Below are 21,920 nucleotides of genomic sequence, written 5' to 3' on the forward strand. Positions count from 1 at the left end.
GACTTAGTCCCCCAAAAAATAAAAAATGAAATAAAACCAAGAAGTAGAGCACTATTGGGAAGTCACTCCGGGGCAAATGGGAGAAAGAAATGGAAACAGATTGTCTGATATGTGTGATCATAGCAAGAGGAATTATAGTTCTGTCAGAAAGCTTATAGATGAACTGGTGATATGTGCATAAAAAACTAATACCCCAAAAAAGGCAATGCTTAATGCTAAGAGTTAAAAGAAATGTGTCCAATCATACTGGACTCAGCTGTGAACAATAGTCATAATGTTAATATCTGGTTGTGACTGATTGTTGGTTTAATCCAAGATTGCTGTGTCACTCTATTGAGAAGGTCAGGGGAGAAGTGTATGGGACACAGGTATGTTGAGGCGTGTTGGAGAACTAAATCCTTACCTTCCTTAGTAGGAAGTGACTAGATAATATTTAACAGTGAAAGATGAAGAAACATCAATATAAGCATGTTTGATTTTATAAACTTAAGTACATGTATTTCTTTTTTTTTTTTCTTTTTTTTTTTTTTTTCTGAAACAGAGTTTCGCTCTTGTTGCCCAGGCTGGAGTGCAGTGGCATAATCTCGGTTTACCGCAACCTTCGTCTCCCAGGTTCAAGCGATTCTCATGCCTCAGCCTCCTGAGTAGCTGGGATTACAGGCATGTGCACCACGCTTGGCTAATTTTTGTATTTTTAGTAGGGATGAAGTTTCTCCATGTTGATCAGGCTGGTCTCGAACTCCCAACCTCAGGTGATCTGCCCACCTTGGTCTCCCAAAGTGCTGGGATTACAGGCGTGAGCCATTGTGCCTGGCCAGTACATGTATTTCTTAGAGGCAAATAATTTTTTGAAAAATCCAGAGTTAAGAGAAATAAATTATAGAATATTTTAAAAGTATGTGTACCTATTATTTTGAAATTCCTCTGGTTATTTAACAGTCTTACTGCCTTTCTTTCCAGGACATAATTTCTGTTTTTGGGACATTCAAAAAGTGTGGTTAGCAAACCACAATTCTTCCATTTTAGAATGGCATTGTGAAACCTTTTTTAGAGGACTTAAGACATTAATTTAAAAAATAATTTTGTTCAAAAGAACATAATCTCATTGACTGCATAGCAAATTGTTCCAAATATATTTTAATAACTTCTGACCAAACAAAATCAGAAGATGATTTTTAAGTTCAGTTTGAGCCCATTAAAAATAGAATAGTCAGCTGTGTGCAGTGGCTCATGCCTGTAATCCCAATAGGAGGCCAAGACAGGAGGATGGCCTGAGGCCAGGAGTTCAAGACCAGCCTGGGCAGCATAGCAAGACCCTCATCTCTACAAAATAAAATATTAGCCAGGCATGGTGATGCAGGCCTGTAGTCCCAGCTACTTGGGAGACTGAGGCAGGAGGCTTAAGCCTGGGAGGTTGACGCTGCAGGGAGTTATGATCATGCCACTCTACTCCACTATGAGCAACAGAGTGATATCTTTTCTCATAAACAAGCAAATAAAAGAATAGTCAATGCAAAGCCTATTTCACTAATGCAAAAATATTTTCCAGACAGAATATTTATTTAAAGTACTATTTTTCTGGGTAACAGTAATAATATGTTAAAACAACAAAAAAGAAAAAACTATTTTAGCAATTTTTAAATAAGATTTATGAATAGCAAAAAGTCAGGGGCCTTTTTCTATAACTCAGATAATTAAAATACTTATCTGCTGAACACAGATTACATGAGTTATAATGAAAAAGGAGGACTCCAAGATTCAGAGTCAAAGACTTGCATTCAAATTCTGGCTTCATCATCAACTGGATGATTTGGGGTAAGTCATTTTATTTGTTTGAGCTCCATTTTGTCATCCATCAAGCACCTAGACTGTATTAAGCACTATTTTAGGCGCAGGTGCACAGTAATCATTGTGTGGTCTGTGCCCTCATGGAGCTTACACTCTAAAAGGAAGAATTATCCCAACATTTTGGGAGATCGAGGCAGAAGGATCTCTTGAGACCAGGAGTTTGAGACCAGCCTGGTCAACATAGTAAGACCCCATCTCTGTAAAATAAAATAAAACTAAATTAAATTAAAAATAAAATAAAAAAGGAGTACCAGAGGACAGTGTTTGTTGAAGTTTGAAAGCTGCAGTAAAGAGTTTTTGGTTGTATTTGAGATAAGCCACAGGATGATTTAAGCAGAGGAGTAACTGATCTGATTTACTCTGGTGGTGGTTTTGAGAATGAATTACGAGGGCATAAGAGAAGAAAGAGAAAGTAGAGAAACCTGTTTTAAGGCTATTGTAGTAGTGAGGTATAACAGTGGCTTGGATTATTACAATGACTGCAGAGGAAATAGAGATAGACACAGTGGACTGACTTTGGCTAGAAGGCAGAGATAGAGTGAAGCAAACTTGTGATGCATTAGGAAAAGAGGAAAGAGAAATGAAGAATTTTGTCTGGCTTTTCTTTTTATAACATAAGCAAATAGGTAAATGATGCTGCCATTTGTGAAATGGAGAAGTCTGGGGGAAGAGCAGGTTCAGTGGTGGATATCAAGGGCTTAGTTTTGGACTTATTGAGTATATGTAATGCCTACTAACTTCTAGGAAAAAAACATCAAGATGGCAGCTGGAGCTATCTGAAGTTTTGGGGAGAATTTGAGCAGAAGGTATCCTTTGATTAGCGTTAGTATATAGGAGATACATAAAGCCATGGGACTGGATGAGATCATCTAGGGAAGATGGGCATATGGGGAAATCTGTGGGGTTCAGAACAAAGCCCTGGGCCAGAGAAGGAAGAACCAGATGCTAGAAATTAAGAACTAAGAACCAAGGAAGGAGACTGAGAAGAAAGAGCCTTCATAGTTGAAAGAAAACCAGGAGAGTGTGGTAACACAGAAGCCAAAAGAAGAGTTTCAAGGAGGGTATGAACCCACTGGTCAGCTGGGTCAGAGGCTGCTGAAAAGTTCCAGAAGGTATGGCCCAAAAAGTGAGTGATGAATGTGGCAACAAGAAGGTCACTGGTGACCTCCATGAGGGCAGTTTGGGTGCAGTGGTGGCGACAGAATCTCTACTGGAGTGGGCTAAAGAAAAGATAGGAGATGAATGAGAATGTAGTGACTATAGGCAATGCTTTCAAGAAGTTCTGCAGTGAAGAGGAGCAGACAAATGGAAAGGTAGCCAGAAAGAAATGATGTGGGGTCAAGAGAAGTTGTTTTGTTTTTAAAAAATGAAAAATGTGGTCGGGCACGGTGGTTCACACCTGTAATCCCAGCACTTTGGAAGGCCGAGGCAGGCAGATCACGAGGTCAGGAGATTGAGACCATCCTGGCTAACAAGGTGAAACCCCATCTCTATTAAAAATACAAAAAAAAATTAGCCAGGCATGGTAGTGGGCGCCAGTAGTCCCAGCTACTTGGGAGGCTGAGGCAGGAGAATGGCGTGAACCTGGGAGGCGGAGCTTGCAGTGAGTGGAGATCGTGCCACTGCACTCCAACCTGGGCTACAGAGCGAGACTCTGTCTCAAAAAAAAAAAAAAAGAAAGAAAGAAAATGTTAGCGTAGGTTTCCTTTTAGATAGGAATGATCCGGTAAAGGGAGAGAAATCACTGATGTAAGAGAGAGGCGGTAATAGTTATAAGTCACGTTTTAAAAATCCTGACAGGTGAGTAATTAAATATGAGTCTCTTACATTATATGAAAAACTTTCAGCATGAAGTCTCCTTAACTGTGAATGGTTCTATGAAAATTTCTGGTATTTTGTTAGCTTCTTATTCCTTATATCCAAATATTTAACCTTGAGTTTATGTGTATCCATTTCATTGCTTCCTAAGAGTTTACTTTCTCCATAATTCCTTTCTGTCACATATAATAAGTTTGTGTCCACATGAGACATTATTGTGTTGTGATTTTGAGATGAAGTCTTGGAGTCAGATTGACTTGGATTAAATCTCAGCTCAGTTGAGTGATAACTCTGTGGCCTTGGGAAAAGTTAACTAAAATCTCTGAGCTGCAGTGTCCTTTTCTATCAAAAGTTAACAATAATACCTATTTCATTAGGTTGTTGTGAGGATTGAAAAAAAATATATACAAAGTGTCTGACATGTAGTAAGCCTTCCATAAATAACAGCTGTTACTGTCATTATTATCATTATTCCATAGGCAAATAAAAAAGCAAAGTGAAAAAAATATTCATTCATATTTAAGAGTTAAATTGTGAATTCAATAAACGACAGAAATTTCTTATGAACCAACCAAGTAATCTTTAACTTTGCTTTCATGCAGATTTCATTTAACTATGCTTTAAATGCTTTGAAACTAGAGAGAGGTGTGAACATAAAAAACACCACTGAATTGAACACTTTTATTTTATTTTTAATGTTTTTTAGAGACAAGGTCTCACTCTGTCATCCAGGCTGGGGTGTAGTGGCCTGATCATAGCTCACTACAGCCTCGAACTCCTGGGCTCAAGTGATACCCCAACCTCAGGGGTACTACAAGCTGGTACTACAAGCATGTGTCACCATGCCTGGTTAATTTTTATTTTATGCAGAGACAGAGTCTCACTATGTTGACCAGGCTAGTCTTGAACTCCTGGGCTCAAATAATCCTCCTGCCTCGGCTTCCCAAAGTGCTGGGATTACAGATGTGAGCCACTGTGCCTGGCCCACTTAAAAACACTTTAAAATGGTTAATTTTATGTTATGTGAGATTTCACCTCAATTAAAAAAAATACAATGAATACCTATTATGTGCCTTACTTTGTTTAAAAGTTATGGCCACATTGAACTTTCTTTTCCTTTCCTGGTCAAAAATTTCAAATTAAAGTGGATATTAATAGGTGACAGATGATGGATAGATAGGTAGATAGACACATAAAGGTTTAAGGGTTAAATCTGTCCCCAAGGATGACAGCTTTGAAACCTCAATACTCTTTCCCAAGCAGGACCAAGGACTCCAGGTATAGGCCAGCAATAAATACAAGGTATAGCCAGGCAGCAGCAGCAGAGTAGGGCGCAGTTACAAGTAAGCATTGAGACTGACATTTTTGACAAAAGCAGAAATTCAGGAAAGGCTCCTGTGAGGAAAGCAGACTTGGGGGAAGTCTTAAGCAGCACCAGGGAGAGCTCCCAGCCCGAAGTATATCTGCTCCTGCTATATGCTAAGAAGCTGCCCATTTTCCTCCAGAAATTAAGGTCCTCCCCAGGTTGTCCTGCCTTTGAAGCAGGGCCATCGTGGACTTAAGGATCTTTCTGACCTCCAGTGATGGGGTCCACATCTACTCCCACACAAGAGTCTTTGGTCAAGCTCTCAGGGATCTGCCTTTCCACTGAGCTCCAGTTCTACCTAGAACATTGCTCCTTGAAGTGTGATTTTCGCACAAGAACACAAACCCCTCTACTGTGTTAGGAATGCGGAATTCAAGGGTCCCAACCCAGGTCTACAAAATCAGAATCTGCATGTTAACAAGACCTCCTGCTGATTTGTATGCACATTTAAGTCTGAGAAGTACTGGCCTAGAGAAAGTGACCCCACTAGAACTTGGCAGAGCATGTTTCTCAAGAGCCTTCCTTGGCTTCTTCACTGGATGAGTGATCCTAGGGTAGGAACCCAGTCATTAAAATCATTGGGGATTATACAATAAATCATATAAAGCACTGGGAAGAAATGTGATAAAAATGAAGAAACAAAAGGAACAATTATCTCTAGGCTGATATTTGGTATGCAACAATATGCAACTAGTATTTGGTATAAAATGTGTTTGTTTTTCCATTAGTCTCAGCTATCCTAATTTGAAAGAGCCTCCAAAAATATCAGTTGCTCTTTAGCTTCCGTTAGTTAAGAATTGTTTAATTTTGTTAGACAGTGAAGTTAATTCCCATCACTGCAACAGGAAGAACAATGTCATGAACCCACAAAAGATGTCCCCACCTATATATGGTCACAGTGGCATAAGCTGGGGACACCGTGACTAAAGGCATGTCCTAGTCATTTAAGCTTAACCAGGGTTTAATGGGGACCACCAGAATCAGTGCTAGAAGCTGCATGTAAGAGATGTGTTTTCTGCTTGTGTTTGCTTCTTGCATTTTAATTTCCCAGCAGGAACATTTTTGCCCTGCTTCTTAGATGGCAGTCCCTAAAGAGTTATTCTCTATTTTTGTCCTGCAATGGATTTTCTAGACCATCATTTCAGGTGAATTCTCCGTGAATCAATCCAGTATTCATGAGGCACTGGCTCTGAGTCCAGCTCTGGGCTAGGGAGTGTGAAGGGGAAAGGGACTGGGTGGCAAGATCCGAAATACATTCCAGCTGCACGATTCCTACCCCCTAGAGAGGCAGAGCTGCTGTTGTTTTTTGGTTTCTTTGCTTGTTTGTTTTTTGTTTTTTAGATGGAGTCTTGCTCTGTCGCCTAGGCTGGAGTGCAGTGGCGTGATCTCGGCTCACTGCAAACTCCAGCTCCCAGAAGCGACTCTCAAGTGATTCTTCTGCCTCAGCCTCCCAAGTAGCTGCGATTACAGGTTCCTGCCACCAAGCCCATCTAATTTTTGTATTTTTAGTAGAGATGGGGTTTTACCATGTTGGCCAGGCTGGTCTTGAACTCCTGACCTCAAGTGATCTGCCCGACTCAGCCTCCCAAAGTGCTGGGATTACAGGCATGGGCCACTGTGCCTGGCCTGTTGTTTCTTTTAGTAGACTTCAAAAACAGGAAACCATTGGGAAGAAATGAAAGAGAGGGTAATGAAGTAGTAAATAATGTGGTTCACACTTCAAGTACTATAGAAGGTCAGAAAAGCATGAGTTCTTTCCTATGAAAAGAGGAGAGGAAAGCTTAAAATGGTCCCTGATGAATGTGTTGCAATTTCATACATAGAAGAGACATTAGGGGAAGTTTCTAGGGAGGAAACAGGGAGTGCAAAGGCACAAAGGTGAGAGTTATTTAATATCTCGTATTTTACCTTCCACTTCCCTAAATGAGAAGAAGAATAATCATAGGTTTTTGTGAGAGGGTTAAATGAGATGGTTTTTGTAATTGCTTTATAGATTAAAGGGTTATTAAAATTATTACTCACTGCTGCTGTTATTATCATTGTTACAGGCATGCCTACTGTGTTTAGGACATTACCTCAGACCTATGGATAATCAAACTAATGAACTGATTTCAGTAACCGACTGCAGTGACTTAAAACCGGAATAGCAATTTCTGATTTCTACAACTTACCATTAAACCAGCCAAGATATTTGAATCAGTCTTCTGCATTTTTTTTTTATAGTCAGTCTGTTCAGAAATCAAATTACAGATCAGAAGGATAATGGTGACAATATTAACACTGGCCGTCATTAATTATATAGCAATGGACTGGGCTCTCTGCACACATGCCCTTGCTAATTCCTCACAGCAGCCCTGTGAGGAGGAGACATCACCCCCATTCTGCAGGAAAGGAAGCTGGGGTTCAGATAATTTAAATAACCTATCTATCTTCACAACTAGTAAGTGATGAGCCTGGATTTAAACACATGCTTGTCTGGCTTCAAAGCCTAAGCTGTTTCCCCATGTTACCAGATAGGAACAGGAAATCACAGCAAGAAAAGTCGCTCTTTAGGGTTTCTCCTACCATGCCTGGGTAACATGAACAACAGACTAGGAGGAAAAAATAGCTGAATACGTGAACTAAACTGAACATTACAAGAAGCTTGGAAAACACCCTTGTAACCTGGATCGAGCTATTGATTAGACCAGATTCTAACACCCTTTCTAACCTTTCTTACTCTACTGTTGGGGAGAATGGATTCAAGAGAACCAACCAGCTTACCCCTATAAATTACAGATGTTTTATACGGGAAATGGCAGGGTTATAGCTGCTGAGCCTGATTGGTTGTAAAACTCAATTAGATAAATTACATCCAGAGCACCTCTTCTCCACATAAGGTAGCTTTTCTGTTGTCACTGTTTGTTGCCTCCGCCCCCATAGCTCATTTCTCATCACAGCCTCACAACTACCTCACAGCTCACATCTTGCCCTCAATGTGCTTGCACTGTGAAGCGAATGCTACTGTATTTGTTCTCTAGAAGAGAAAAAAGTGTCAGCTGTTTTCCTGATAAAGTTAGATTTAAAAACTTTTATGTATTTATTTTGGAGTTGGAATCTCACTCTGTTGCCCAGGCTGGAGTGCAATGGTGTGATCTCAGCTCACTGAAACCTCCGCCTCCCGGATTCACGCAATTCTCTTGCCTCAGCCTCCCAAGTAGTTGGGATTACAGGCGTGCACCATCACGCCTGGCTGATTTTTTTTGTGTTTTTAGTAGAGTTGGGGTTTCACCATGTTGGCCAGGCTGGTCTCGAACTCCTGACCTCAAGTGATCTGTCCACCGCGGCCTCCCAAACTGCTGGGATTACAGGAGTGAGCCACCGCACCCAGCCTAGAAAACCTTTAAAATATATATATATATAGTTACATTGATCATAAAGTAAGTTGAACAGTTAGAGGCTGAAGAGGCGACATTAAGAAAACCAAGTAATTATAATAGGGGAGGTGACAGTTTTGTATGGCATGTGACCACTAAGCATCCTCAGGCTCTGAGAGGGACAGAATCAGAATGTGGAGAGCCCAGCCTGGGTATTCAGCACGCATCCATCTGGACTTCCAGAAAGCTGAACTCATTTTCTATCTATAGCATCATTCATTCATTCATTCATTCATTCATTCATTCATTCATTCATTCATTTGAGATGGGAGTCTCACTCTGTTGCCCAGGCTGGAGTGCAGTGGTGCAATCTCGGCTCACCTCAAGTTCTGCCTCCCAGGTTCATGCCGTTCTCTTGCCTCAGCCTCCTGACTAGCTGGGACTACAGGCACCTGCCACCACGCCTGGCTAATTTTTTGTATTTTTTAGTAGAGATGGGGTTCCACCGTGTTAGCCAGGACGGTCTTGATCTCCTGACCTTGTGATCCGCCTGCCTTAGCCTCCCAAAGTGTTGGGATTACAGACGTGAGCCACCACGCCTGGCCTTATCTTTTTTAAAAAAATGTATTTCCCAGGATTATTTTAGGGCAACCACAGAAGTGCTTTAGTTCCTTCCCCATGTCTCTCCCTACCCCAGCCCCCATCACCCTCTTTAGTGATTCTGGGCATAGCACCGGTTGCAGACATGACACCACACATCTAGGATGGGAATTCTTTGGCTGCTTACTTGCAGAAAGAATTTTGAAAACTATGCACCTCCCTGTATATTTTTAGGTTGGCATCTAAAATTTGTCACCGTAAGTTCAAATAGTTTCACAAAATGTAATTTCTAGCATAATGATATTTGAAAATAGAATGGTTCCCACACCCTTTGGAATGATTCCAGTGACCACTAAGCATTACAGCTATGGGATACCTGCTACATAGGGTCATTATGCAGACTCAAGGGCTGAGTTAGAGGCACAGTGCCTGGCACATGATAAATACTATGTCTTTGCCGTATGTGTGGGCTATAAGTATAGAGAGGGAAAGAGACGGCCAGCTGTTAGCGGTAAATCTTTGGAGGGATTGTAGCAGATGATGTTGATGCCCCATCCCACATCCCCTCAGCTCCTGTTTGAGTTCACTGCCAGCTGTGGTTCACAGTTTCTGCCACGGGAAGACTTGACACCTCAAATGACGCATCTCACCGCTTCTCTGCCAGAGGGCTTTCGCCAGCACAGGGAAGCGTGCAATACTGTTGGTTAGGCACAACCTGGAAACAGGCAGTTGACTTTCTCAGGGTTGACTCTTAGCCAATGGGGAGAGGAGCCAGTGGATAAAAGCTCCCGTCTCCCCATCCTCTGGCGAGACAACTGGGGAGCTTATCGTGCTTGGTTTCCCAGAAGGTCCTCAGGAGGGAGCCCTGGTGGCACACACTGGTGACTGCCTGAGGAATGCACGTATCACTGTGTTTTCCTTTCCTGTCCCACGTCCTGCACCTTTTCACTTGTGCTTTCTGGGATCACCTCCCAAATAAACGTCCTGTACCCAAGTTCTCTCAGGATCTCCTTTGAGGGAAACCCAACCCAGTCCAGGAGATACGGGGGTTCATTGTAGTGCTCTTTCCATTTTTCTGTGGTTTGAAACTTTTCAAAGTAAGCATATAAACATTTGTTTAAATGTTTTAGAAGAGCAGCCCTACCGTATGTTTGGGGATTGTACCTGGCCGTGTGCTCCAGAACCTAGTCTGTGATCCTCCCAGACATTCTGTAAACTACTGAGTATCCCTTAATCAGCTCATTTCTGCTTAAAAACAAATCACTGATATTGAATGGCTGTAGTAGCAAGAGGTATAGGAGAGTGATTCTGAATGGGGAATTCTATCACTCAAGAGCAGCTAACACCTCTCAGGCTCTTTACTATTCCTTTTGCTGCCATTTAAAAAAAAATCATGAACATGGTGACTTAAAACAGCACAAACTTATCTTACAGTTCTGCCGGTCAGAGGTCTAACATGGGCCTCACTGGGCTAAAATCAAAATGTGTACAGAGCTGCATTCTTTCTAGAGGCTCTAGAAAAAGCTTACTTTGCTTGCCTCTGCCAGCTTCTAGAGGCTGCCTGCCTACTTTGGCACATGGCCCCTTTTGCCATCTTCAAGCCAGCAACAGTGGATTGAGTCCTTTCAATGTAGCATCTCTCCAGTCCTCTCTTCTGCCTCCCTGTTCCATTTTTAAGCACTCATGATTAGCTTGTCCCCATCTCAAGATCAGCTGATTAGCAACCTTAATTTCCTTTTGCCAGGTGCAGTGGCTCACGCCTGTAATCCCAGCACTTTAGGAGTCCAAGGCAAGCGCATCATAAGGTTAGGAGTTCAAGACCAGCCTGGCCAACATGACTAAACCCCTCTCTCTTCTGAAAATACAAAAGTTAGCCAGGCGTGGTGGCACATGCCTGTAATCCCAGCTACTCGGGAGGCTGAGACAGGAAAATTGCTTGAACCCAGGAGGCGGAGGGTACAGTGAGCCAAGATCGTGCCACTGCACTCCAGCCTGGGTGACAGAGCAAGATTCCATCTTGAAAAAAAAAAAAATTTTTTTTCCTTTTACCGTGTCAGGTAATGAAGGAGTGCAGGAAATGCCATCCCCAAATACGCCAATGTATTGTATTGATTACCTAGAGCTGGAGGTACTTGAAAAACAGCAAAGGCAAGGGGAGGCTTTTTCTTAACTCTCCATCTGTCTAAATACAGATCCTCAAAAAACTCAGTTGTCACCAGTGCCCTCCCCACGAGTTTCATCAGCCAGGGAAGATTAATTAACTCATCACAGGAGGGAAAACAAGAAGCCAACACCACAGCCAGCCAAAGGCCCATTCATTTTTATTCCAAAGTCACTTACTCTCTCCTAAATTGCCTACATATCTCCTCCCCTGTCGCCTGTGAAGAGGGCATACAGGCTGCTAAACCCCACTGGTTTTGGGGGTATTCCTTTTTCTTTCCTGTGATGCCACGTGTACATAATACATTTGTATAACTTTTCTCCTGTTAGTCTGCCTGTTGTCAGTTGGGACTCAGCTATGAAACCCTCAGAGAGTGGAGGGGAAGCCTTCCTGTCCTACAGTAGCATATTCACTGGTTCCAAAAATTAGAATGTGGGCTGTGAGTGGTGGCTCACGCCTGTAATCCCAGCACTTTGGGAGGCCAAGGAGGGGATCACTTGAGGCCAGGAGCTCGAGACCAGCCTGGCCAACATGGTGAAACTCTCTCTACTAAAAATATAAACATTAGCCGGGCATGGTGGTGCACACCTGTAATACCAGCTACTCAGGAGGCTGAGGCATGAGAATCTCTCGAACCCGGGAAGCGGAGGTTGCAGTGAGCTGAGATCACACCACTGCGCACAAGCCTGGGTGACAGAGTGAGACTCTGTCTCTAAAAAACAAAAAAGAATTAGAATGTGGACATCTTAGGGAGGGCCATCATTCTACCTGCCATTCTAGCTCACAGCAGCCTGACCCTCATCTCTTCCTTCTCAAGGATGGTAAAGAACACCTGAGAGGAAGCTGTGGGCTGTGGCTTCCCAAGCAGATAGGTTTGCTGAGGAAATGAAAACAGCCATTTGCCAATGGCTTAAACAGGAGGTCCTTTTTTTTTTTTTTTTGAGAGACAGAGTTCTCACTATGCTGCCCAGGCTGGTCTCAAACTCTAGCCTCAAGCCATCCTCCTGCCACTGCTTCACAAAGTGTTGGAATTACAGGCATAAACCACCATGTCTGGCCAAAACAAGAGCTCTTGCATGCTACAATAAGGAATAGCAGATAATGGCTTAGAACTCTTGTTTGCAAATTTAGGCTTAAGTATAGAGACTTCTATCTTCCCAAGATTATGTCCCCTAAGATAAGAAAATTAGCTATTCTTCAGTTCACAGGGTGTAATATAGGGTGTGTGTGTGTGAGAAATGCTGTCAACCCAGTTTTGAGGCCCTGGTCAGTTCCTTTTCTTAAGCAGCCAGTTACCTCCATACCTCAACCATCTCCCTGACTGGGCCCTCACGCTCTGGGCCACTACACACCCACTCTAACTGCCCTGGGTCAGGTGCCAGACAACAAGGGACAGTCTCTCTGTCCCAGAACTCAGTGAAATTATTCAAATTAGCTAGTAGTAAGCCATGTTCCTCCGCCTCCCACAGACACCACAAGAAAGGGGCATTCCCACAGTCACCCCCTCTCCCCCTTTGCCATGTGACTGACCCGGGCTTCACCTGAGTGGCCTTGCATGGAGTGCTGTTGCTCCCAAGGGAGCTGCAAGTATAACAAAACTGTAAAACTCTGGTTTCTCTCTCTTGATCTGCACCTTCACTTAAGGTAGCATGTTTACAACACAGGGTACGTGCGTTTGATTTTCTTTTTAATTTTTGATTTTTTTTTCCCACCCTGAAAAAAGGGGCTCAGGGAGGACCTTTCTTAACCAGTTCGAGGCTAATTTTAATGTCAACAGAGGGAAGTCCAGAAAGGCCTGAGGCAATACTCTGCCTTCCTACCCTGATGCCCAGAGTTTCCCTCGGGCCGCCCCGCCACAGATGGCAGCAGAGACAGTCCAGGGAGGGACCCAGTGTAACACCATTTTTTATTTGTTTATTTATTTTTAAGACAGGGTTGCCCAGGCTGGAGGGCAGTGGTGCGATCACAGCTCACTGCAGCCTCCACCTCCTGAACTCAAGCGATTCTCCCACCTCAACCTCCCGAATAGCTGGGACTCCAGATGCATACCACTGTGCCCGGATAATTTTTGTGTTTTTTTGTAGAGATGGGGTTTCACCATGTTGCCTAGGCTAGTCTTAAACTCCTGGGCTCAAGAGATCTGCCAGCCACAGCCTCCAGAAGTGTTAGGATTACAGACATGAGCCACCACACCCTGCTTGTGACACTGTTTCTTTGGAACTGTCTTTTGATTAATACAAAAAAAAAGCAGCCTGCAGGGTAGCAACATAAATTCTGACCGAAGAAAACTCCTTCATGAATAACTGCTTTACAGCAAGTCTTTTCTCTCCCCAACAAAACTTCTGAACCTTCTGTGCACTCCTAAACACTGAACTACCCCAAACTTGCAGCCTGACTGCCCCATCTTAGGAGTCCCAGCCCCCAGTCCACTATGCTGGACTGTCTCTACACTCGGAGGAACAGAGAAGCTGGACCCACATGCACATCTGGGCCAACAGCCCCCAGAATCGAAGTCCTCCTTGTGGCCTGTCTCCTCTGCCCCTCCCACCTCACTCTATCCCATTCTCCCCCCTTCTCTTCACCGCAGTAGCCTCTCATTTCCCATTTTTATTTATTTTTGTTTTGTTTTTTCTGCCCACTCAGGTAAAGGCTGCAGAAGGTTCCACCCTGGGGCATTCACCTAGGACAAATAAAGATTAAAGTATTTTTGTTGTTGAAACGGAATCTCACTCTGTCACCCAGGCTGGAGTGCAGTGACGTGATCTCGGCTCACTGCAACCTCCACCTCCTGGGTTCAAGGGACTCTCCTGCCTCAGTCCCCAGAGTAGCTAGGACTACAGGCGCCTGCCACCATGCCCGGCTAATTTTTGTATTTTTAGTAGAGATGGGGTTTCACCGTGTTGGCCAGGCTAGTCTCAAACTCCTGGCCTCAAGCGATCCTTTTGCCTCGGCCTCCCAAAGTGCTGGGATTACAGGTGTGAACCACTGCACCTGGCTGGTTAAAGTATTTTCTTTCTCCTAGTGGAGGGAGATGATTTCACACCTATGAGGGTGAGAGGATGGAAAGTTTCTGACACTTTCGTCTTTTCCCTGCTCTGAAGGAGAAGTGGGTACAGCTGTGCTGAGTTTGCTGCATTTGAGGGCTACTGTATACATTCCGATCAATACTCTGAGTAATTTCCTTCCCCTCTTCATGTTTCTGGCTGAACTATTTGTCAACTTTTCTTGTGGGAACCCCAGTGGTCTCTATTGGAAGATGCATATATCTGTATGTCTCTGCTATGGATTAATACTCATCTTGCTTCTCTGAGTCCAGCCCTGGGCTCCCAGCAACTATACATAGAGAGAGCCCTTCCCTCCAGCAGGCATCGTCTGCCCCAAGGACTGTTCCCAAAGCAAATCCCAGCCTGTGTTCTGTGCATTGTCCCTAACCCTCCCTGATCTGTGGATATGAGATTTGGGCTCATTCATAGGGCAAGATCTTAGAATAAAGTAATGATAAAAGCTAATATACTTCAACATAATGTTCAAAAGCCAAATGAAAAGCCTGGTGTAAAATATATGCTAAAGAAACATCTGGGCCTGGTGTGGTGGCTCACCCCTGTAATCCCAGCATTTTGGGAAGCCTAGGCAAAAGGATCACTTGAGGCCAGGAGTTCGAGACCAGTCTGGCCAACATGGTGAAACCCCGTCTCTACTAAAAATACAAAAATTAGCCGGGTGTGGTGGCGCACACCTGTAATCCCAGCTACTTGGGAGGCTTAGGCAGGAGAATCGCTTGAACCCAGCAGGCAGAGTTTACGGTGAGCCAAGCGCCCTACTGCATTCCAGCCTAGATGACAGAGCAAGACTCTGCCTCAAAGAAGAAAAAGAAAGGAAACATCTGTTGCTTGAGCTCAATTTAAATACAACATTGTTCATACTTATTTTCTAACTTTTAAAATGTTTCTTTCTTTCAAACACAGGGTATGGGACTTTTCTCTGGTTACTGAGTTACCCATTTCCCTATTGGCTCTGGGTCACCAGGAAGGAAGAGGAGTTCCTTCTCCTTCGGTCACTGTGTTTTTTTGGTTTTTTGTTTGTTTTTTTCTCTTGTAGTCCACAGCTCATATCCTCCTCTGTTCCTCACTCATCCCTGCCCATGCAGGAAACCAGGGGTGAGTGTGGGAGGCACAGAGGAGGGTAAGCTTTACTTAAGGTTAAGAGGTAAGTTATTTGTGTGGACTGAATTCAGCTGGCTGTACTCACTAACAGTGTAACCTTGGGTAAATTAGTTTAACCTCTGTAAGCCTCAGTTGTCTTCAAATTGGGGCTAGTAGTATTACTGACACTTTCTTCTGTACTGGTAATTTCTTTTTTTTTTTTTTTTTTTTTTTTTGAATGGAGTTTTGCTCTTGTTACCCAGGCTGGAGTGCAGTGGCATGACCTCGGCTTACTGCAACCTCCACCTGCCGGGTTCAAGCTGTTCTCCTGCCTCAGCCTCTGGAGTAGCTGGGATTACAGTTGCCAGTCACCACACCGAACTATTTTTTTTTTTTTTTTTTTTTTTTTTTTTTTTTTTAGTAGAGATGGGGTTTCTTTTTTTGGAGACAGAGTCTTACTCTGTCGCCCAGACCGAAGTACAGTGGTGCTCGCTGCAACCTCCACCTCCCAGCTTCCAGCTATTCTGCCTCTGCCTCTCAGATAGCTGGGACTATAGGCATGTGCCACCATGTCCAACTAATTTTGTATCTTTAGTAGAGACGGAGTTTTGCCATGTTGGCCAGGCTGGTCTCAATCTCTTGACCTTGTGATCCACTGCCTTGGCCTCCCATAATTTTGGGATTACAGCTGTGAGTCACCATGCCCAGCCTGTACTAGTAATTTTTGTATTACAATAATAATACTGATATCATCTTTGTATTAATAATTTATGTGCCTTAATAATGTCTGTACTAATACAGATATAGTAAAATGTCTGTGGCACCAATAATTTAATTCTGCACAATTTCTGTTCTATACCAGAATGCTAATTTTTTTTGTAAAATGAGGCTAATATAGAGTTATTCTGAATATTAGATGAGAAAAAAAGCAGATAAAGCATTCAGAGTATAGCATATAGTATGTGGTTAATAAATGTTAGCTGCTATTATTATTAATGAGGACATATGTCTTCTAGTCATTCTGCCTGAGCCTTTGCACCTACAGAAACTTGTGAAGAAGATCAAAACTGGCTTGTTTTCAGGTCTGTCTTAGTACAGAAAAGACAGTCCCTGTGAGTGATCTGTGGGGAAAGGAGAACATCCCCTTTCCCTGGGGCCTCTTCAAGGAGTCTGCGCACTACCTCTCCAGCTTTGAAAAGAATTAGTTCCTGCCAAGAAGAGAAATGGGGATGAAGGGGTTGGGATGGAAAACACATGCTTATGAAGCAGGGGCTTTTGTTTTCTCTCTGGATAGAATAGGGATTTTTCTCAGAAGGACAGGGATGGTGATCAGAGAGGGGAAAAAGGGGACCAACTCTCTGGTTTGGGGTTGTAACTTCTGACTGTCCCAGGGAAAGGCATTTTCAGGCACAATGGAGAGTCCAGAGGCAGGAGGGTGAGAGCCCCAGTGTCACTGCATTGGACCCAGGGCTGGAGTAGAAACAAATACTCCAAACCTTGCATGGCTGTAAGTGGAATGAGTGGGCGTCTGGAGGAGGGAATAGGAAGGAGTATCATCTTCCTCACTTCCCCTTTCAGGGAGGAGCCACCCGACTGGATAGAGATGAGCCAAGTCACTTCAGGAAGGCCCTTTTGATGACGTTTTCGTTTTTAAAATTATATTTAATTTTATTTTCAAAGATAAGTACAGTAGCAAGAAGGAGGGAAAGAGTAGTACAAGGTGTTCTATCTGTAACTGTGAACAAACTGAGATCACTCACTGCCTTCAGACTAGCTGGATTATATTTTTAAATCAGATTTTTAGGCCTTCATTTTGTTCTTGTATTTTATTTTATTTATTTTTTTATGTTATGTTATGTTATGTTATGTTATGTTATGTTATTTTATTTTTTGCTTTTTTGAGATGGAGTTTTGCTCTTGTCGCCCAGGCTGGAGTACATTGACTCAATCTCGGCTCACTACAACCTCCACCTCCCAGGTTCAAGTGATTCTCCTGCCTCAGCCTCCTGAGTAGCTGGGATTACGGGCATGCGCCACCACGCCCAGGTAATTTTTTGTATTTTTAGTAGAGACGGAGTTTCGCCGTGTTAGCCAGGATGGTCTCGATCTCCTGACCTCGTGATCTGCCTGCCTTGGCCTCCCAAAGTGCTGGGATTACAGGTGTGAACCACTGTACTCTGCTAATTTTTGTATTTTTAATAGAGATGGGGTTTCACCTTGTTGGCCAGGCTGGTCTTGAACTCTTGACCTCAGGTGAACTCTTGACCTCCGCCTGTCTCAGCCTCCCAAAGTGCTGGGATTACAGGCGTGAGCCACTGTTTTGTTTATTTTAAATGGAGCCATCCTTGAAATGGAGTTTAAAAGTCCATGGGTTAAAACCAATTATTTCAAATATTTTAAGAAGTAAAACAAAAACAACAACAACAAAAAAACCATGTATGATTCTCCAACCCCATAATTACTTCCACCCTGATTTCCTGCTTTCAGCCTGATGGTGCCCAGTCTCTATCCTCAGAAGTCTGGAATGGTTACCAAACAAAAACATTTTGTTTTCTCTCCTTCCTCCCACCACCCAAGATGCCAAAAGGAAAGAAGGCCAAGGGGAAGAAGGTGACTCCAGCTGCTGCTGTTGTGAAGAAGCAGGAGGCCAGGAAAGTGGTGAATCCCATGTTGGAGAAAAGGCCTAACAATCTTGGCATTGGACAGCACATCCAGCCCAAAAGGGACCTCACTTGCTTTGTCAAATGGCCGCGCTTTATCAGGTTGCAGTGGCAAAGAGCCATCCTCTACACATGGCTGAAAGTGCCTCCTGCGATGAACCAGTTTCCCCAGACTTTGGACCCCCAAAGAGCCACTCAGCTATAATACATAAGCTGGCCCACCAGTACAGACCAAAGACAAAGCAAGAGAAGAAGCAGAGGCTGTTGGCCTGGGCTGAGGAGAAAGCTGACAGCGAAGGGGACATCCTCACTAAGAGACCACCTGTCCTTCGAGCAGGAGTTATCACCATCGCCACCTTGGTGGAGAACAAGAAGGCTCAGCTAGTGGTGACTGGACATCATGTGGATCCCATCGAGCTAGCTGTATGCTGCCTGCCCGCAGCCTCAACCTTCTCATCTGGAAAGTGGGTGGTGATAGTGCATGTCTCTGTGTTGTAAAATAAAGGTCCCTGACTGCATTATTGAGGGGAAGGTAAGACTGGGACGTCTAGTCCACAGGAAGACCTGCGCCACTGTCACCTTCACACAGGCTAACTCGGCTTAGCTGGTGGAAGCTATCAGAGCCAGTTAGAACGGCAGATACAATGAGCTCCATCATCACTTGGTAGACAGTGTCCTGGGTCCTAAGTCTGTGGCTCTCATTGCCAAGCTGGAAAAGCCAAAGGCTAAAGAACTTGCCACTAAACTGGGTTAAATGTTCTCTGCTGTTTTCTGTACATAAAAATAATTAAAATAATACAAATTCTCCTTCAAAAACAAAAATACTTTCCTTCCAGACATCTTGCAGGAGTGGAGTTACAATACCTTCCTTCTTGTGCTAATCCAGTGCACACCTCTGAACTGAATGTTGAGAACTGAGCTGAATAGTCTTCCCAAAACAAATGCAACTTGTAGTAAAAGATCATACAGGATGATTTTATTTATCTATAAACAGCAAATTTATAGAAACAGAAAGTAGATCAGTGATTGCCTGGAGCCGGGGGTAGGAGTGGGTATGAACCAAAAATGGACAGGAGGAAACATTTTGGGGTAGTAGAAATGTTCTAAAACTGACTTGTGGTAATGGTTGCACAACTCTGCAAACTTACTAAAGTCATCGAATTGTACACTTACAATGAGTGAATTTTATGATATGTAAATTTGCCTTAATAAAGCTGATGTTTTAAAGTTAGCATAGGTAACTGATTTAAATTTGTATGCCAAATAACACTGGTTAGTATCTACATTAGGACCCTGACTCTACTGCTCACAAACCATGTGAATTGAAATAAATTATTTCATATTCCCCAGCCTCAGTCTCCTCATCTGCAGAGTGGGTGATGATAGGCGTATCTCATAAAGCAGAGTGCCAGTTGAATGAGATAATGTATAGATTCTTAACACATTATATTTTTCCTTAGAAATGAGAATGCGAGCAGGTAGGGAGGTGGGAGTGTTGATTCTTTCTTGACTTGTGGGGGGAAGGTCATTCTGAATTTTTCAATGACAATGATCTAGAAGGAGCATGCTCTAGCACTTTCAGACTCTCAGACCCACCCGTTCCTCTGTGCCCAGTGGTTTCACATTTCCACTTCTGGGTCAAGTTGCAAGGATAAAAGGAATAGTATTTGTTATCAGGCAGAAGGAGTGAGTGGCAGACTGCAGGAGCTCCAGGCTCCTAAGTGACTGTTCCAGACTGGCTGCCCTAAGAGACGCTCTAAGGGAGACATAATGGGGCAAATGAATGTACAACATGGGTCCCTAATGCCCAGATAAGCCCAGAAAAGTCAAGGCTGGCTATTGGGAGCAAAATGAGATAAAAGAGGCAGTGTGGGAGAAACGGGGATGGGCCCAAGGCCAGTTGGGAGGGCTCGTTCTCTCCTTGTGTGTGGAGTGCAGCCACTAGCTCACACCTGCCCTTTTGTTAGCCCTGCCTGGCTTCATCATGCACTCCCTTGTTGAGAGAGACTGACTGAGTTTCAACCACCAGCCATGCCCTGGGAAACAACATCCCACCCAGTTCAGAGAGTCCATTGTGCAGAACACAGACACATTGCATGCTAATAAGTGTGACAGCTGGTAGCAAAGTGCTGAGATAGCACAGCACCAGGGCTTCATTATCCTAAAGGTGTATAAATACCCCACTTCCCTTGCACTTGGAGCAAGTTAACTCTGAGGTCTGGGTTTACACTGGCTCCTGGATTTTCCACAGTGGGATTAAGCTCTGTCACCCACAGTACCAATCTTTTTAGGATGCCTTCCCTTCACAATCTTACTTCCCCACTCAGAGGTCAGAGGAGCCTTCTCTGAGGAAGTGCTCTGCTGGAGACAGCTGGGAAACAGGAGGGACTTAGAAGGATGATGAAGGGGGCCGCAGGAACAGGGAGTTCAAGAGGAGATTTCTGGCCTGGGGAAAATATAGAGGTAGTCCCTGCAGGGGCACATGGAAGCTCTGCTGGAGCAAGAGGTCTGTGGTAGGTGCAGAGAAAGGCCACAGAGAAGAGAGCCATGGGTATGTCAAGGAAAGAGACTTTGCTGCATGACTTAGAGGCTTCCAGGAATGATTGTCTCCTTGTGAGGAGGCTGAGCCCAGGCCCTGCTAGAACAAGCACAGGAATGAGCCTCTCCTATTTAATCAGCCTGGGAGCTGATGTCCCTGGCCCCTTCTGAACTGGCCGACTCTTCTGAAGGGCTTGGGTGCACCTGGGCCCAGTGGTATTCCTTCTCTGAGACCTCTGGCTTATAGACACGGGTCATTTACTTTGCCAAAGTCATGTGTGGCTCACTCCTCCCTGTCTTCACCTTCAGAGAAACATTGGTCTTTATTTCTCCCGGGCCCCCACCCCGCTCGGCAGGAACAAACCGCCAGACTGGCTGGGTGACAGCGCAGGGCAGGTTTTTCCTGCTTCCCATCCAGTGGGGTGGTTGGACGTCTTCTCAGAAAATCAAAGGACTGTCTCTGGTCCGTCCCGCACCACAGCTGTGTGCCGTGGGTCCGTCCCGGACACTTCTGCATCCATGGGCCCCTCTATCTCACTGTCTTATCATCGACTTTGCCTGGCATCGGTGTCACCGCTGTAGCTCTCTTAATCTCACAGTTGGCATTGCATGGCTTTTTCCAACCAGTTACTTTCAACCTACTTGTGTCTTATATTCAGTGTTTCTATTCTAGTCATCATGTTTCATGAGCTTACTATCTATCCTGATAATCTCTGCCTTTGGATTGGAGCTTTTAGCTTGTTAAAATTAACTGGAATTTTGATTTGGTTGGATTTAGTCTACATTTTACTCTTTGTTTTCTGTTTTTACCACTTTAAGTGATTGTTTTGCTCTTTGGAATTCTTCCATTTCTCCTTTACTTCCTTCTTTTGGATTATTTTAACATTTTTAAAATTTTCGTTTTAATGTATCTATTAGTTTTTTTGTTTGTTTCTTTGAGATGGAGTCTTGCTCTGTCACCCAGGCTGGAGTGCAGTGGTGCGATCTCGGCTCACTGCAACCTCTGCCCCCCAGGTTCACGCCATTCTCCTGCCTCAGCCTCCCTAGTAGCTGGGAGTACAGTCACCCGCCACCACGCCCAGCTAATTGTTTGCATTTTTAGTAGAGACGAGGTTTCACCATGTTAGCCAAGATGGTCTCAATCTCCTGACCTCGTGATCCACCCACCTTGGCCTCCCAAAGTGTTGGGGTTACAGGCGTGAGCCACCGCGTCCAGCCTAGTTTTTACCCAGTTTCCTATGGTTGCTCTAAGGGATTAAAATCCACAACCTTCCCACATCCTATGTAGAGTAAAATTGTTCTCTTCATATAACACGTTTATAGAAAACTTGCAGCTGCAGAGGACTGTTTCCTGCCTCCCAGCTTTCCTCCCACAGATGGTGGGCACAGCACCATCCCCACATACCCTGCACAAGGCGGTGCCCAAGTTCT

General features: G+C 43.9%; 1 long non-coding RNA gene across 1 annotated transcript; it reads left to right on the forward strand.

The window, feature by feature from the left end:
- The first annotated feature begins 1,725 nt into the window (after positions 1 to 1,725).
- LOC119622726 (uncharacterized) lies at positions 1,726 to 19,289 on the forward strand. The gene is made up of 3 exons (XR_005239302.2): positions 1,726 to 1,815; positions 17,220 to 17,337; positions 17,869 to 19,289. It is a non-coding gene; the product is annotated as an uncharacterized lncRNA (long non-coding RNA).
- The last annotated feature ends 2,631 nt before the right edge of the window (positions 19,290 to 21,920 follow it).

The sequence above is a fragment of the Chlorocebus sabaeus genome, chromosome 21 (genome assembly GCF_047675955.1).
Source record: "Chlorocebus sabaeus isolate Y175 chromosome 21, mChlSab1.0.hap1, whole genome shotgun sequence".
NCBI lineage: Eukaryota > Metazoa > Chordata > Mammalia > Primates > Cercopithecidae > Chlorocebus > Chlorocebus sabaeus.